The following is a 16534-nucleotide window of genomic DNA, read 5'->3' on the forward strand; positions in this document are numbered from 1 at the left end:
ACTGGCTGTAGGGCTAATAGTTTCATGCCAGATAGGTGTTAGTTTGTGATAAATGCTAACCAAACATTTTAAAGAAATTCAGAGAAAATAGGAAAGTACTTTCTTTTAATTTTTAAAAAATACTTTCTTTTATCATCTATCTTAGAATTTAAAAAAGTCTCCCTTGTCCCCAGTTTTTCCTGATAAACTAAAGCCTTTGAAAGGATTCAGTTACCTATGGGGTTCCCGGGATCTGACCTTTGTATACTTGTGTGATACCTCCTCCTATACAGCTCTTGGCACACCTCTTGATGCTTCAGCCACCGCAGTCTTTCTGATCCCTTTCCCCACCGTAGAATGTTTGCCATTATCATTCCTTTGCCTTGATCCCAGATACTGAGCCTCCAGATCTTTCATGACTGTCCCTATCATGTCACGCATCACCTCTTCAGAGAAGATCTCCTATGATCCCTTAAGGCTATAGTTCTTAACTGGGTGATTTTGTTCCCCAAGGGCCATTGGGCCATTTTGTTTGTCATAACTTGAGAGGAAAGTTTGTGGTATTGCCATCTAATGGGAAGATACTAGGATGTTGCCGATATTCTACAATGCATAGGACAGCCCCCTTCTCCCACACCACTCACACACACATCTTCCTCCCACCCCCAAGACACAACAGAAAATTATCTGGACTACGCGGTTGAGTGTGCCAAGCTTAGGAACTACCCCCTACTCTCTCTAACATTAATTGCTTTCTTGCCATCAATGTTGTATTAATACCTCCTCGTAGCAATTGCTGAGAGTCAAAATAACCTTATTAATTTATTTACTTTTTTTAACCATCTCTCTACTCACCTGGAATGTGAGCTCTAGGAATGCAAGGTCCTCATTCACACAATATTCCCAATGCCTGGAACTGGCTTCTCGTAGACAGCCAAGTATTTATTGCCTAGGTGAATAAATAAGCATAGCTATTTTCCTTCCCACTTCACATTATTGGTGTCTCTTAGCCAGGTGTCTTTTTGCTTGACTAAAATTTTGAGATGGCTGTACTGTTCAGTATGACCCCTCTTTCCCTATAAATATAAGCATTTTCCTTAACATCTATGGAGGTCATATTGTGTGTTAGTCATTCAGTCATGTCCAACTCTGTGACCGCCTGGACTATAGCCCGCCAAGCTCTTCTGTCCATGGAATTCTCCAGGCAAGAATACTGAGGTGGGCTGCCATGACCTTCTCCAGGGGATCTTCCTGACCCAGGGATTGAGTCCAGGTCTCTGGCATTGCAGGCAAATTCTTTACCATTTGAGCTACCTCGGAAGCCCATTTGAACTACCTTGGAGGTCATATTGGATATAGTTAAAAATCACAGACTCTAAATTCAGAATACTTGGCATACTCTTTTTGTGAGAACCTACTTGGAAAAGTTACTTTATTAGCTCTTGGAAAAGTTATTTTATCTTTGTGGTCTTTGGGTTTCCTTCAACAGAAGATAATACCAGTGTCTCCTCATAGAGTTGCTTTGAAGATTAAGCAACTGGATAATTCACAGGAAGCGCTTGGGACAGGAAGCACACATATATTTGCTGTTATTATTATTGTTATTATTTTGTGGTCAAACACATGAAATTTATCATTGCAACCATTTTTAAGTGTACAGTTCAGTGGCATTAAGTACAGTCACATTGTCATCCAACTGTTGTTATTATATTTATCCCCTGAACTTGTCTTTGATTTCTTCAGGCTTTTCTTTATGTGTGGCCCCTACTTTAGTCCTAGTATGCAAAGATGGATCCTACTGATGTTGGTGTAATCAGTTCTATGATTCTTAGTGTATGTATCCTACACTTAACTGATCTGTAAGCTTAGTGGTGCACATTTGTGCGTTGTATTCACCAAGTTATCTGCCAGGTATTCAGTCTTTCAAAGTACTTTCCCAGTAACATTACAAGAATTCTAGAACATGTTTTATTCTTGAGTAAAGGAGCGTATCTGCAGTAAGTATGTGTAAATTTCTCACCACCTTCAAATTGACCGTAACAAGTCACAGAAGATGAATATCTGGTTTGATAATCCTAAAATAGAGGCTTAATAGCAAGTCCTGAAAGTAAAGATTTGATTATAGAGATTAGAAGAATAGAAATTGGGTTTTATAGCAGTTGAGTAACTATTAAGAATACTTCAAACACCTTGAAAGAATCCTTAAGATACCATGGTTTAAAACAAGATCTGGATATGGGCTGAGGATTTTTCCCAAGGAAAAAAAAAATCTCACTCACTTAATTAAACAACTTTAAAAAATTGTCAGTACAACCTTTTAAATATAGTCTCTCGGGGTTGTAAAAGAACAAATTACACGGGCAAATTAGTGCTGAGGGCTAAGCAGAAATGAAGGTGTTTCTCCACAATCATGTTTGGATTATATTAAAAATGCAATTCTAATCACTGAACAATTTTTCAAAGGTTGTTGGTTGATTAGTGACCTTTAATGAAAGCTTTTCAAGAGGTTAGATTTGTTGGGAAACATTTATTAAGTGAAATTTTGCAATGTAAATTTTATGACCTCTATTCATGGAATGTCCTGAGGTAATTGAAAGGTTAGAGTTTTAAAAATGAGTGTGTGCAGCCTGGCAAGACATTTTTACACACACAGGTTTGTTATGACCTTGGAACACAGGCGTGGCACATTTTTTAAAAAGCTTCATTAGGCTGGAAGCCTCATACGGAGAAATGAGTAGTAGTTTGTAAGAGAGGAGAAAATTCAACTGACAATTTAGCCAAGGATCCACAGAGTGCTGATGGCCAATCGTAGCTGGATCCCAGGTCGTCTGAACCCAAACCAGTGACATTTCCTCTTCCTCAGACCCTTAACATCAATTACCAGGACCCCGGGAGCCCAGACTGCTTGAAGTTGCGGACTGTCTTTCCCTCCAGCCTGCGACTAGCTGGTTGTAGCTTCAGGGCAATCGCTGACCTTTTGATGGAGCACACCTTGGTCCACCTGCCTGAGGATTTCTGCTTTTCAGTTTGATCTGTGGGAGAATTTTATGAGCTAAAAATCCATCAGTGTCTCCATTTACCGAGTTATTATTTGATGGTTCTACAATCTAACCATTTCAAAATTGCCCTCAACTGAAACCTGGGACCCATCTTAACAATCCAAGATGAAATTTTTTAATTGAAAATGGTTGCTGACTTTTGATTTACTTGTGAAAAGAACAACGCCCAAGTCCCACGATTCAGATCTTTGGCTTGCATCTCAGATGACTGTCAGTTATAACCATGTGGTACTCCTGCTTTCTGCATGGCCCATAAATGTCATGGGTTGAAGGCAGTTAGGGTCTGGGAGAAACCTTCCAAATGCAATTTGGTTTATACTTCTTCTCAGCATTTCATAGGCAGATCTGAGACTCAAGTGGTATAGGATTTTGTGATGGGAAAATGAGGATTAGTTTGTTGTCATAATAGGGGTGAATTTTTAAATGATTTAAGAATGTCAAGTGGAGATGGCAAAATAGGAGCTCACATTTCTCAGTATTATTGGCTGAACATTTGTTTAAGGACTGTCTTGGACCTATACGGAAATATGAAGTAGAGAAAGTTTGTTCTTCTTCCCCATTCCAACCTTTTTTTATGTCCTTCCCGACTCCTTCCTGTCTTTCCTTGTTTCCTATCTCCTGTCCCCAGAGATTCCGTGCTTGAGTCACTGTCACTAGGAGTTTATTTTAACTTTGCAAGGGGCGAAGGATTTTAAGAATATTTTTGGTATGTTGCAGCACATATTTTATAGTCTTAGCATCTAAGGATAAAACAAATCTTGCCTAAGATGACCACTTTTTGTAAACGAAACTATCATTTCATTTTATCTAGCTTCCAACTGCAATGATGAGAAAAAGATAGTCATGAAACATACACAAGTTTGTGAAATTAAGAGTATTGAATTTTGCACTGAAAAACAGTATCAGTGGCTATATTTAAAATGCAACTGTGCATAGCATTTATAAAAATAGACACCAATAATTAAATACATCATTTAAATATTTTAAGCCTAATTTTAAACATTATATACCTTCAAAGGAATATAACTGGGACAGACTAAGATTTTTTTTCTTACTTTTAAAGTAACTTGGGATAGTTTTTAGAGGGTTTAGGATATGGAATGAATATTTTAGAAATCAAAAAACATTAGTATGAATTCTATCTTCTCTATCTTTTTTCACCTGCCTTAGGAGTGTGAACTATCTAAATGCAATGCTCAAAAGCAGAGAAAAAGTAAGAAAGTTGTGCTTCTCCACCAGCAAGACAGTCTTCCCCAAATAACTGAAGTTATTACCATAGACAGGAAATATAAATGTCTAAGTGACGACTTTTTTGGTAAGATTGAAAGCTTTCTTCTTTCTTAAATACTACAGACATTTCTGGAAGATCAGTTAAAAATTAATTATCACTCATGTAAAAGTTTACATTTAAGAAAAGTCATTCATTTGGGTTAGTAAAATTTCTTTTACTGATTCAATTAATTGGTAGATAGATGCCCACTTATTATGTTGCTTTAAAACAAATACTTATAAAATGTCAATTAGATACATCTCTATATTTTATACTCAATCTAGCCTCTCTTTAGTAAATAAAGCATGATTAAGATTTCATCAAAGTGGTAAATGGAGATTCTCTGTGGTCAATCTTATGTACCTATGGTTGCCAGTTTTTTCCCTTGTTCCTGTTGCATCCTGCCTTTGAGAAACCATTTCTTCAGATTTAATTTCGTGTCTGCCTAGGTGAGTGTTTTCTGGGACAATATATTCTTGAGTGGCCTGGGGGCCCTCAATTAAATGCCACTTTGTAAGAGACTTTCTTTGGTCACTGGACTAGACTCTCGAGTTATTAAAGCCTGCAGATGGCTGGCTGGTGCAACTTAATTAAACTACAGCAAACTGAATGTAGGTGCTAAAGCTATGTTTGAAATTTATGGGTGTGCTTTTGCTTTATTTGTTTTTCAAGGAAGGTAGCTCACCCCTCCCGTGAATGCCTGGCTGGCCATTTTTGATGAGTCAGAATTACTCTTGACTGGTTCACCCTAATGGAGAGTCTGGCTTCTCTGAACATGGTGAAAAGTAATGGTTCTTAAAGTGAGATACCATCTTTCAGTCAAACCAAGATGCTTCTGTACATCTGTACATCATTGGATGTACACTTAGATGATAAAAACTTATTGTAATGTGTCACTAAAAAGCTTATTTTAATATGTCACTAAAAGACAATCATGCTTATTTCACAAAACTTACATAATCTTGTGCACAGGACATTTAAAGTACCTGTCACTACATTCCTCCATTGACACTAATAATAGATGGTTGATTCTATAAGGAATTTAATTTTCACACATTTGATGTATAGGGGTTTTGGTGAATTTTACTAAGGGGAATTTATCATCACCAACCAAGAGAAATTACAAGGGTTTTGGGGTGAGTGCTATAGCTTAATGTGTGCCGTGGTACAGTGCAGATAGAACCTGAAAACTCCTTAAACTCCAAGCCTAGTGGGTGCGCAAACCACGGGGCCAGTGGGCCAGTGGGCCAGCTTTGGCTTCCCTTTGCAGCAGATGAATGTTATTAGGAGCAGTGCTCTCAAGTGCATAACAGTCACGCACAAGTAGGACATACAAGTGGTTATGGCACCCTTGAGAGGTGTGATCCTTGAGATGTGAGCCTGGGACTAGCCTTGGGTGTTGATTGCTCCTGGACCCTGGAGGGATGACTCTCCTGGCAGTTGGAGCTCCTCTTGATAGTAGCCAAAAATAATTTCAGCTCACAAGGCAGGTTTATTTTGACCAGACACCGCAACTGGATGGTCAGCAGGGATGCCTACAGCTGTTCATCAAATGTACAGTAAGGAGGGAGAATGCTCTGATTTTCTAGGACCTTTTCTGTTCATAACTGCAAGAATGAGAGGAAGAACTGACCTCACAGTCATGGCACATTTATATGTTTTGAGTGTGAGAACTGCTTATGGGGACAGATGGGTGTATTACCTGACCTCTTCTCCTGAACCTGAGAAAACTCCAAAATGGACCTATTTGAGAAGATATGTGACATTGTTAAGATCACTTTAAAATGAATCTTTATGCTTGCCCCAAATTATTTCTTTCCAGGATGCTGGGAAAGCTGTCAATCCAGATTTTCTTGGAGTCTATGAAACTCCCCGCTCTTTTGATATTTTTGGAGGATAGATGCATTTCTTTATGCCCATTGTATATTTTTTGGTTTGTAATTGACACTACCCTCAGCACGTCTGCTGTTCTTTTAGGCTGCATTAGATCTTGGTTCTTTATTTTTTGTGCTGTAGGGCAGAAATGCATCCACATAAAGCAGTATATTAGGAAGAGAAAGAAGCTAGCTCTTTCATTAAGTGATGCCTCTCTCTTGATGTTACCTTCTTTCATCTAATAACCAGATTTGACAGTAGGCTAGTGTGGGTTAAAGTGCAGGTTTCTGTTGCTGCTTCCAAGTCTCTAACATACGGACTAGAGAAGTTCAAAGCTCTAGATCTTGTCAGATTTCCATCAAGGCTGCAGAGGAAGTTTATAATTTTTTAAAACAAACTTTATTTTAGGATAGTTTTAGATTTATAGGGAAATTGTAAGCATGGTATAGAAAATTCCCATATACCCCACATTCTGTTTTATCTATTATTAATATCTTATATTACTATGGTATATTTGTTTCAATTAATGAGCCAATATTAATATTGGAGTATTAGCTAAACTCCATACTATATTTAGGTTTTCTTAATTTTTATTGGTACCCAATTGTCTTTTTTCCAGGATCCCATCTGGCATACTACATTACATTTAAGCATCACGTCTCCTGAGACTCCTCTTGGCTGTGACAGTTTTTGAGACTTTTCTTGTTTTTGATGACCTTGACGATTTTGAGGTAGGATGTTTTGTAGAACGCTGCTCAGTGGGAATTTGTCTGAATTTTTTCTTATGATTCAATTCGGACCATGAGTTTTTGGGATGACCATTACAGAGAAAAGTGCCATTTTCATCACATTATATCAAGGATACATACTGTCAACATGATTTGTCAGTGTCAATGTTAACGTCAAACACTGGATTGAGGTAGCTTGTCAGGTTTGTCCACGGTAAAATTACTAATTCCTCTCCCCCTGTTTTTCCTTACTGTATTGTTTGGGAGGAAGTCACTACACACATCTCATCTAAAGGAAGTTGTCACCACAGACTAAGAAATTACAGATGTTTAGGGGTGAGTTTTATAGCCTTTATCCATGTCACAGTATGATGCAGAAATTGGGAGTTATGCATCTCCTTGAGAATGGAGGATCTACATAAATTATTTGTTATTCTTTTGCTGAGAGGTTTACCTGTTCTCCCCATTTATTTACTTATTTATGTTAGTATAGATTTATGGATATTTATTTTTAACTCTGAGTTATAATTTAAGACTACTTTACTTTGTTTCTTAAATTTTCTAGCTTTGGCCATAGAGGACTCTCTCCGTGGGCTCCTGCATCCCCTTGACATGCTCCTGCCTCTGCATCTCTGTTTTGGGCACTTCTTTACTTCCTAGTGCTATAAGATGCCCGAGGCTCATCTTGCATATTTTCTCCCCAGTCCTAGAATCAGTCATTTCTCCAAGCAGTGGCTTTTTAACTGTATTTAGCACTCTAAGTCTTTCTTGTGTTTGGTGTTTGCAGCTGGGTTAATGCTTTTTGCTTGATGGACATTGAAACAGATTTTCTTTTAATACAGAGAAGTTCAAACATACATAAATAGCATAATAAGTCCCCATTCAGCCATCGTTCAGCTTCAACATTATCACCTCATGGCCAATATTATTTTATTTGTATTTTGATCCACTCTCCTTACATTGCAATATCACATCATGTCACCTATAAATATTTAAGCAATATCTCTAAGTAATAATAATTTTTAAAAAACATGTTAGATAAAATGGCTCAGATGGTAAAGCATCTGCCTACAATGTGGGAGACCTGGGTTCAACCCCTGGGTTGGGAAGATCCCCTGGAGAAGGAAATGGCAACCCACTCCAGTACTCTTGCCTGGAGAATCCCCATGGACTGAGGAACCTGGCAGGCTCCAGTCGATGGGGTCACAAAGAGTTGGACACAACTGAGTGACTAAGCCCAGAATAAAAGCGGTAACAATTATTTTATTCTGCTCTGGCACTTGGTGAGGTCCAGGTCCCCTCCCCTTGAATTTGGGCGTGCTCTGTGGCTATCCTACCACAGGGAGAGGCTGTAGCAGCTTCAGGGGCCAGGCTTCAGGCCCTTCACTTTCTGTCTCTTGGAACAATTTTTCTGGGAGTCTTGAACTTCATACAAGCAATTTAATACCTTGAGACAGCTGTGGTGGAGAGGCATGTGTTAAGTACTCCAGTCCATGGTCCCAACCGAGCTCAGCCTTCTAGCCCTTTCTGCCAAGACACCAGACTTGACAGAAAGGGCAAGAAGTGAGTGAAGTCTGGGACCCCCCAGAACAGCTCACCTGCCACTTCAGTCGACAATATGTAGAGCAGATGAATCGTCCAGCCTACATTCAGCTGCTGGATTTCCTAACTCAAAAAATTATGAGATATGACAAAATGATTATTGCTTAATCTACTGGGTTTTGAGATAGTTTTCTGGGCAGCAATAGATAACTGAAACCTAAGCTTTTAAAACTTGTACTCCCCGGGTTTATGAGCATCAATCTCTCTGGAGTTTGACTTACTTGTCCCTTAGAAGGTCTTTTTGAGGTTATATTGATCCACTTCTTATCTAAACAGTTTTAAATATTTCTTACCACTGTTTTTAATATAATGTATTTGATTACACACTTATATAAATAAAAAAAAATATTCTTTTTGATGTGTGATCTAGTTCCCTGACCAGTGGTGGAAACTGCACCTGCATTGGAAGCAGAGTCTTAACCACTGGACCAGGAAGTCCCTATAGTTTAAATTTGAATAATTACTATCACTATCACAAAATTTCTGAAAATGTAACCCTTGGTTTTCCCACCTTTGGAGTAATGGCTCTAGCACCTTATTGACTGATGATGGTCTCTTCTTGATAAGTTTGTGCTGATTCTTCCTTAATCCTGAGCTCTGGTAGAACAATTAAGTCACCTGGCTCTGGAGTTAGAGTTGAGTTAAAATTTTGGCCTTGTGCCTTAGTGGTGTGACCTTGGGTAAATCAACTTAATCTAATCCTGTTGCCTCCTATGCAAAATGAAGACAATCGTAGGTACCCTAAAGTGTTGTTGTGGAGGATTGAATTTGGGGGAACACGGACAGAACTTTGTACACTGTCAGCCCTAATGTTATTAAAGTTATTTAGTTTTCCTGTAAAATATATGAACTCATTTTGGCAATAGTGCTATTCAAATTCACCGCAATGGAAAGAAAGCCAGCCTTTCTTGGGAGGTGAGGTTAGGGAGATTTTTCTGTCTTTGGTGCTTGTCGTGGCTGTACTGGGAGCTCAGGGCTTTCATCTTTTAAGGTGAGGTGTGGAGGGTGTGGGGAGAGGCGCTGAGAAGGCTTGTGCGTACCTGAGAAAGGATATTAGCAGAAGGAAGCACCGGCTTTCCTAACAGAAGGATGCTTGCCATGCCCAGCCTTCTGTGAGGTGCTTGCGAGAGAATTATATGGTCTGCCTTCTGCAGATTGGCAAACTGAAGATAAAAGAGGTTACAACTTGCCCCAGGATCATAGTAGCAGGAATGGAAAAAGAATGGCAGAAATATTCAGCACAGCTTTTTGTTAATGGATTCACTCCAATACTCAGGCCATGCAGGTTCTTCAATTTCCCCCAAACCATGCCCTTAAATGAGGCCTATTTCAGGCAGAGACACTAATCCAGCCCTGAGGTAGAATAATTCCTGCTCAGCACCCTTCTTTGATGTGTGGCTGATATGGAACCGAGTCCAACATATGTTTGTACAAATATATTGGCAAATGTAAGCAGCCTACTGCTAATTACTACATTCTGAACCTCATGTGAAGTCTGAATGATGCCTCACGGAAGTGGAATCTAAGAAAATAATATATATATATGTTTTCAAATGTTAGAAAAAAATGGGTTAACTTCTTTGTGGTTGAAACTGGAAGATATTCATGAATTATCTTGTCGTCTCAAATCTTGGCAATCATATTTTTACTGAAGGCATTCAGGTCAAACCCTTGCTAGCAGAGACTGAAGCATTTTAGACACTTTTAAAATGAAAACGGGCAGCTTAAATTGAAAAACCTAAGATCGCTTAGTATTTTAAAAATGAAAGGAAGAATAATACAGTTGAAACTGACTCTATACAAAACAGAGAATGACATAGACCATAAGTCGCCAATTAAAAATCATTTATCAGCAAGGAACAAAGTTAACAGTTGAAAACAAAGAGTAAGGAATACTGTGGGAATTTCAGAGTGGCCTGTCCTGCTGAAACGTATTCAAATTCAAATCATTTCTGAAGACAGTGCTGGCTTAGCAGAGTTGAGAAGGCCAGATCAGGCCTTTGTCCTCCAACGTGGTGACCCTTTGCTTTAATGTTAGTTAAAAAGATAGTGTTGTTATCATTTCACTACATATTTCAAACTAAAACATTATTTTAAAATTTGAATTATATGAATATGTTTTAAAATTAAGTCTGCTCATTTTAAAGGTTGATTTAATTGGCCATCAAAATATTATTTTCACTTTTAAAAGTGTATATATAGAATTCTTTTGATCAACTTCTGAATGTCTCAGACTTCAAATAGAGAAATGCAAGAATATTTCCTTTTTATGACTATGAAGTGTTTGCATTTTGTGGCAATGTAGAAAAGACTGTCAGAAACGGAAATGGATATCAAAAGAGAGAAAGCCTAACTGCAGAGGGGAACTTAATTTCTCTTTCTGTGATAAACTGACTTTTGCTGGTCAATTGATATGATGGGGAAATTTAAAATATTTGATCATTGTGCTTAAGTGGAAGGAACATGTAATGATGAAATTTGATATCCTTAAATCTAGCTTTTTGGATTAAAAATTTTAAATTTGGCTTAGTTCAATGAAGATATCTAAATTGAAAATATAGAAAAACAAAAGCAGTTCTGTTTTTTTCAAAATGTAAACAAACTAGTAGAATAACTCTCACTAAGTAATCAGCTAATTAACCAAGTAAATGGATAAAAATAGTGATTTAGTTTTTTACAAGACCTATATCACTGAAAAGAAATGATAGATTTATTTAGTATTTAAGTATTTGGATTTACATGGTTTTTTCATTTCCCTAGTGTACTTGAATGTAGATTTTTCTCTTAAATGTGTAAATAATTTTCTGAAATTTTAGTCTCTTTATTAAATTTCCCTTTCTCTGTAGGCAAGGATAGTTTAAAAAATGAATTATGTATGCCACTGTACACATACAAGCTATTGTGAATGATGTCACCATCACCTTTAAAATCTTTAAATATCCCATTCTCTGACTCCCACCACTTCACTTATTTTCCCAGCTCAGTTGCTCAAGTACACCTACTGAAACAATTCTTCAGTGTCGTGGAGACTTCCAATCCGTCAAGCCTTCACGCCCTATCCATTAGTCTCCACCCCCTCCCTCCATCCCCGTCTTCATTTCTTTTCTTGTCCAGCATAAATGTCATGGTCCATCATTATTATTGCTCTCTTGCTAAAGCCCTTAACTCCCTTGCTCCTCTTTTTCCCTGTTACATTTGACTGGCAAAAACTCATTACTGATTAAACCCAACCATCCCCTTTTGCTGAACACTGGGGAAAAATATTCACAAGGTGAAGTTAACTTATTTAATTTTAAATTCTTGATCGCAAACTTCAAATGGGTTCAAACACAATCCAGAAAATTTTTGATTTTTTTCCTGCTGTTGGTGGGTCAAAATATTATGTGCTGTTGCTTTGATTTGGAAAAAAAAAAAAAAAAAGGATTATTTGTTTTCTGTAACTGATGTGATGTCCCCCTACCAGGTCTTACCTACAATAGTAGCAGAGGCCAAAGTTGGGGAGATGAGATAGTAAGTTAGGGGAAACTTGGATATAAAATTTAATCAATGGAATCTCAATTTCAGATTTCATTATTTTGGGCAATAATTGGCTATTTGATCTTCCAAATCTCTTTGCCCTCTAGTTCTTTTTCAAGATAATTCCAAGTTGATTTTATGATGGAAGACAAGGACATCTCAGCCTCAAACTCTGGACCTCAAGAGGAGAGATGTCTTTACTAGGGAGGAGAGATGTCTTATCTGTGTTGATCCTTGGCCTTTTGCACTGGAATCCACTGAGGTACATCCATCTCTTGTGGCATTTTGGAGGTATTGTGTGTGCATCTGTTTGTGAAACCTATTGTCTTAGCCAAGGATCTGATTGCCCAGATCTTATGCTTCGGGTTCTCTTTCTCTCTAGCGCCAGGTCTCCTCTGACCAGCCAGCCCTCTCAGCACCTTTATATCCACATGTATTTCACATAAGCTTTGAGAAACCAGTAGCAACTTGTGGAGGCTTCCCAGGCTCAGTGGTAAAGCATCAGCCTGCCAATGCAGGAGACGCAGGAGATGTGGGTTCCATCTCCGGGTCCGGAAGATTTCCTGGAGAAAGAAATGGCAGCCCACTCCAGGATTCTTGCCTGAGAAATCCCATGGACAGAGGAGGCTGGTGGGCTACAGTCCGTGGAGTTGCAAAGAGTCAGACACAGCTTAGGGACTGAGTACAATTGAGTACGAACAATGTGTGTGCTCTTGGTTCTGTGCAAATCGGACGTGGGGCTGAAACAAATGAGGGGTTTGTGCCTGTGGCTTGTGTCACTGGACTCTGCTAGGACAAGCAGCCTGCCATTTATCGTGTTCACCAGTGTTTGCCTACCTTTCAGAATGTTCCAGCACCCGCCACTACTGAAATCCAGCGTGGAGGGGGCGGAACAGCAAAGATCTTGCTCTGCTTTTTCTTCTTCCTTTCCATACCCCTGCGGGGCTGGGTTGGCTGGGCTTCTCTGTGGAAGGGACTTTTCTCTGCTGATAGTAAAGGTGATGGTCAAGTCAGCCAGGTTGCCTTTGATACATTATTGAGAGTTTACGGAGCTTAGAAAATCTCTTTTCTCTTGATAAAGTCTAGTTTTCAAACCTGTAGTATTGCTAGAGATTCAACTGAACATTGGTTGGTTTCTTTCTATTCTTATAATTGTCCTCATCTTCACCCTTCTACGCCCTTGCCATCTACTCTCCAACTCCCTTGTAGATGTATGTCTCTGAGTAGAGACACACATCCATGGGAATGCAAAAAGAAAGGTATATTAATGTACATCAACAATTGCTATCCTTGTTACACGCTAAGTTTACTTATCTACTCTACGAGATGACTATTTTATCTGTCTTCTTGCTCCTCAGAGGTCTTATTGCCCTTCCCCACTTCCCTGCCCTGTTCTCAGCAGAAGACCTCTCCGTATAGATCACAGAGAAAAATTATAGTCACTGGAGACCTCTCACTGCTAAATCTATAAATAACCTGCATCTCATTCTTCCTCAGAGAAATGTGGAAAGAGAGTCAATTGCTTCATCAAAATCCAGTCCCTCCAGTTTTGCTTGGGATCGCATTCCTTCTGGTCTTTTAAAATACTTCGGCACTTCCTTTATCTTTCACACTGTGAATATCTCTCTTTCTATTGGATTATTCTCATCAGTATAAAAACATGCTATGATATTTTTCTTCTTAAAGAAAAAAGCCCGCTAACCTCACACCTCCCTCCACTCTCGGCCTCTGGCTCCCCCTCATCTCTCATTTCTCTGCCGCTCTCCCTGGCCACATTTCTTTGAAAGTAGTTTAACACTGCTATACTAAAAATGGATAACCAACAAAGTCCTGCCCTATAGCTCAGGGAATTCTGCTTAATGTGGTGTGGCAGCCTCGGTGGGAGGGGAGTTTGGGGGAGAATGGATACATGTATATATTTAGCTGAGTCCCTTTGCTGTCCACCTGAGATCATCATAGCACTGTCAATTAGCTGTATTCTAAAATAAAAAGTTAAAAAGAGTAGTTTATATGTGCTCTCACCCTTTCTCACCTTCTAATTAGTTTTCAAGCCACTGGGATCTGGCTTGCATCTCTACCACTTCACTGAGATCGATCAAATTCAGTGTATAGGTTTCTGTTATCATCTCACTCAATGGCCCAGCAGCATTCTGCAGAGTTGATCAATTTCTTCTTTTGGAAACATTTTTATGTCTTAGCTTTCATGGGCTCACACTCTTATGGCTTTCTTTTTGTCTCATTAGTAATTCAGTCTATATGTCCTTTACTTGCCCTTCCTTTCCACTCAGTCTCTAAATGTTGGAAATCTACAGGACTTGATTCAGACTTCATTCTTTTTTGCACTTCCCTTAAAGGTGATCTCCCCCAACTTCATGACTTCAAAGAACACATTTGCTAGAACTTTTCACATTTGCATCTTCTCTCCAGACTTCTCTGAGTTATAGACTCAAATATTCACACTATCTTCTTGATATCTCTATTTGGAAGGATCACAGGCATCTTCAACTTAACATGACTAACACAATTATTGATTTCCAATCCCTCGGCCCTCATTACCCTCTTCAGTCTTCCACATCTCACTAATAATGTAATCATCCTCCAGATCCTTAATCTAGAAATCTGGTACTCTATCTGGATCTCTTAGCTACTTCTTCTCAGTGTCTTGAGGGTTTCCTTTTCTTGGTGTGTTCTTTAAGCAGTGAAATTTTGTCTTAGCACCTTTTCCTCTATTCACTTGCGTGTTTCTCCCTAATCAATTGAACCACTACTCCTATGGCTTTATTGTCATTGAACGTTGATGAGTTCCTGTATTCCATCTCCAACCCAGGATTTGCTTCTGAAATTGAGACCTGCAGTCTTATTTAAATGCTGATAAGAAAAGTGACTTAGTGCTTTTTGACTTAATATTTCTTGATTTCTCTCATTTGTTGACTGACAGTCTTAACTTCGCTGGAGAAAGAGCAACTTGTTTTGTTTTTTTACAAGTCATCAGTTTGAATGTGTTTCAAATTAATTGCCAGTGTGAAGGATTGAGATAGGGGACTTAAGAATAAGATGATGGTCATGTAAAAAGAGATTTGAAATAAATAAATATACAGCTCAGTTTATTTTATTTTTTTTATTTTTTATTTTTTTTTCCATTTATTTTTATTAGTTGGAGGCTAATTACTTTACATCATTACAGTAGTTTTTGTCATACATTGAAATGAATTAGCCATGGATTTACATGTATTCCCCATCCCGGTCCCCCCTCCCACCTCCCTCTCCACCTGATCCCTCTGGGTCTTCCCAGTGCACCAGGCCCGAGCACTTGTCTCAGGAATATTACTCAGCCATTAAAAAGAATTCATTTGAATCAGTTCTAATGAGATGGATGAAACTGGAGCCGATTATACAGAGCGAAGTAAGCCAGAAAGATAAAGACCATTACAGTATACTAACACATATATATGGAATTTAGAAAGATGGTAACAATAACCCTATATGCAAAACAGAAAAAGAGACTCAGATGTATAGAACAGACTTGTGGACTCTGGGAGAAGGCGAGGCTGGGATGTTTCAAGAGAACAGCATTGAAACATGTATATTATCTAGGGTGATACAGCTCAGTTTAAAAATGTGTATTTCACCAGTGGCAGGGGTGCTGCTGGTATCAGGGTAGGAGTGGGGCTGAGAAGTTTGAGGGTAGAAGGGTTAAGCCCTGTCTTCATTCAAATATCTCTTGTAACCATTGAAGTGAGTGCTTTCTTGGGAATCCCACAGTAACATGGCAAGAATGTATACAATCAGTGTCATCAGTAGAGAGAACAGCTAACTGGTAAGCTGTGTGAATTATATGTGGGCTTCCCAGGTGGCGCCAGTGGTAAAGAACCCACCTGCCAATGCAGGAGACATAGATGCAGGTTCGATACCTGGGTTGGGAAGATCCCTGGGAGGAGGGCATGGCAACCCTCTCCAGCATTCTTTCCTGGAGAATCTATGGACAGAGGAGCCTGGCGAGCTATAGTCCATAGGGTCTCAAAGAATTGGACATGACTGAAGCGACTTAGCATGCATGCATGTGAATTATATGTATACCGTTGGCCCTCCGTATGTGCAAATTTTGAATCCTTGGATTTAACCAACTGCAGACCAAAAAAATATTCTAAAAACAATTCCAGAAAGTTAGCAAAAGGAACACTTGAATTTGCTACACGTGCTACCAGATATTTACATAGCATTGACATTGTATTAGGTATCATAAGTAATCTAAAGGTGATATAAAATATACAGGGAGGGCATGTGTAGGTTATATGCAAATACTATGCTATTTTATGTAAGAGACTTGAGCATCTACAGGTTTTGATATCCTCAGGTGTCCTGAAACCCATTCCCTGCGGATACTGAAAGGACTGTCTAGGTGAAACAATGTCAGTCATATAACCTCAGAATTTTATGTTTGGTGGGACAGCTGAAGTGAACTTGACAGTGACTTACCAAATCTAAGCATTTCATTTTCTTTCATT

This window comes from Odocoileus virginianus, chromosome 21, assembly GCF_023699985.2.
Source record: "Odocoileus virginianus isolate 20LAN1187 ecotype Illinois chromosome 21, Ovbor_1.2, whole genome shotgun sequence".
Lineage (NCBI taxonomy): Eukaryota > Metazoa > Chordata > Mammalia > Artiodactyla > Cervidae > Odocoileus > Odocoileus virginianus.